This window comes from Electrophorus electricus, chromosome 24 (genome assembly GCF_041902795.1).
Source record: "Electrophorus electricus isolate QZ-2024a chromosome 24, ASM4190279v1, whole genome shotgun sequence".
Classification (NCBI taxonomy): domain Eukaryota; kingdom Metazoa; phylum Chordata; class Actinopteri; order Gymnotiformes; family Gymnotidae; genus Electrophorus; species Electrophorus electricus.
This window is the reverse complement of record NC_137520.1, coordinates 355,001-357,500: the sequence shown is the minus strand read 5'-3', so window position 1 is coordinate 357,500 and position 2,500 is coordinate 355,001. Positions and strand designations below refer to the sequence as shown.

The 2,500-nt window shown below is 48.3% G+C and overlaps 1 protein-coding gene across 5 annotated transcripts in view; it reads left to right on the top strand.

Annotated features, from left to right (window-relative positions):
- The window catches only part of mitfb (melanocyte inducing transcription factor b), a 30,341-nt gene that overhangs the window by 9,642 nt on the left and 18,199 nt on the right, over positions 1-2,500 (top strand). Inside the window, exon 1 of one of the 5 annotated variants that reach the window (XM_081706711.1) lies at positions 1,372-1,511. The exons of the other annotated variants lie outside the window; for them this stretch is intronic. The gene's annotated coding sequence lies outside the window, so the exon portion shown is untranslated. Of the gene's footprint in view, positions 1-1,371; positions 1,512-2,500 lie in introns of those variants that run through there. 5 annotated transcript variants of the gene reach the window in all.

The window sequence follows — 2,500 nt, the reverse complement described above, 5'->3', positions numbered from 1 at the left end:
TATGTTTGTGTGTGTGTGTATGTGTGTGTGTGTGTGTGTGTGTGTGTGTGTGTGTGTGTGTGTGTGTGTGTGTGTGTGTGAGAGTGTCCACTTATGCCGGTGCGTGTACTATATTAAAATCTTGATGTATAAATGTCCTCACAAGTGTGTAATAGCATTAGACTGGAGAGTCTTGAATGTGGTAAATGTGCATCTATGTGAGGTTTCTTTCTTTAAGATGCATTCAAAGTTTCATCACTCAAACGTCCAGCATGGTTTGGCGCTGCTTCTTAATGCTCATAACATCTAATTAATAATGGAAAGAAAAGGAAACAGAGGCTCTTATTTGACAGTGCTGTACTGTGGTTATCAGCTCTCTCTAGACATGTGGAAGTCTATGCTGTTTCAGGGTCAGATTTCCCCATCTGAATCCCCACATGAATCATTATTACAAACTCAGCCGACAGGTCTGAGATCAGCAGACCTGATAACCTGGCAGCTCAGGGGAGGAGGACAGCCTCCTTCTGACACGGCCCACTGGCTCCCCTCTGATTGGCTGCTGCTTTCTCCGGGTTGGGGGCGTGGCCTCATGGGACTATGCAGCTATTGTTTTTGCAGCCAAACGTGCACATGGGATGAGAGTACACACACACACACACACACTCACACACACACACATACACACAAACACACACACTCACACACACACACACACACACGCTCTCACCCCCCACACACACACGCACACTCACACACACACTCTCACACACACACATACACACAAACACACACACTCACACACACATATATACACACACACACACACACACACACACACACACACACACACACACACACACAGCATGCCATATAACACAAAGACATTCTCCCTGAACTAACAGCAGGAGAGGCTCTGCTAAGCTGGAAATACAAACCTTCTGCTCGGCGTTCACCAGTGTGGCATTGTTTTAGAGCATAAAGTGACTTTGTATTAACTTTGCGTTTGACGGGGGTTAAATCCTACGAAATATAATTTGAACCTGATACAAAACGTAATATGATTTTGAAAAAAATGGCCACCTTTTTACAAATGTGAACCTGAGACCCATATTTAAACAAGATTAACTCCTGCTTTAAATTAGACAAAAATGAAACAAACATCAACGTTATTATTATTATTTGTTTAATATCTGAAACAGGCAGTGCAAGTATGAAATCTAAAACTAACGTGTACCGCCCAGACACGCTCGTCTCAGAGACAGAGATGTCACGCTCAGCTCGGTCCTACTTTACGTGCGCGCGTCGCGGAACAACCGACCCGTAGCGCGCGCGGCGGGCTCGTGGAGTCGTAGGCGCAGTCTGAGCAGGCGAGGCTCGTCAGCGCTGGGGTGGAAGCTTCCGTCCCGGGGGAAGTGGCGTTGGGCCGGGGGGCATCAGCGTTCCGAGACAGCTGGAGGCGATGACTCACAGGCACCGTCTCCACCTTCCTGAACCGGGGCAGATGGCCCAGTTTCCTCTGCCACGTTTCCTGGGTAAGCGCAGCGACTCGGGAGGGGTGCCGATCAGTACCACCGCCAATTCATGCTTCATTTATTTATGCACACCTCGATTAATAAATGCCTCAGTGGGTCATTTACTGGGGATTTGGTAGTTAATAGTGTTTACTACGTTTTTGCTTTGTGTGAGAGTTTGCAGAGCTGTGCTTTAAACAGTTAAACCGACAGGTGAACAGCGGATGCCAGATTTCTGCTGAATTACTCCTCAGGATAGCTGTAAAGTGAAATGTTTTGCCAATATACACAAAGCTCAGCCAAATTACATAAGATACCTATTTGTTTGTTCCATTATTTATTTTAACTTATTAAATTAGTGGGCTGTATAAAAGAGTTTGCCATAATAGCTCTGCAGTGTTTAGTCCACAAGGCCTGAGGAGGCTGTCTGCAGTATCATTCTCCCTCACAGTGGGGTTTAAAGCAGTACTGTCCAAAAACGTGGAGGTTCGGGGGAAACTGGCAACCCTAAAAACTGTCCTGGGGTGAGTGTGAATGTGTGGGTGACTGTGCCTGACCGCCCAGTGATGGACAGTGCTCTGTCCTGGCTATTGTCCCTTCTCCTGCCCCAGGGGGCCGACTACACTGTGTGTGATTGGCTGCAGCTTCTAAATGGTATGTCGACTGGGTGTAAAAGCCTTGTGTTGATTGCAAAGTGTCCTTGGGTACCGAGAAAGGCTCTTCATAAAGGTTACCTCCACCTGCCTGAGCTGGCTGAGATCTTTAATGCGGTTGCTGCACACCTGGGCGGGCGGGACAGGCTGGCACTGCACCGGGGGTCTTAGTGGGATAGGTGGTCTGGGACAGGCTCTGCCTACACGACGCCTCCCTCTGGGCTGTTGGGAGGGGCCAGGGTCCTGGGGGGCACTTCCCTAAATGCAGAGAAGCTAAGCACGAAAGACGTTGGGCAACTTCCTGTTTGTGTGCTGGTGTGTGTCTGAGCGAGAGAGTGTGTGTCTGGATTTCTGTGT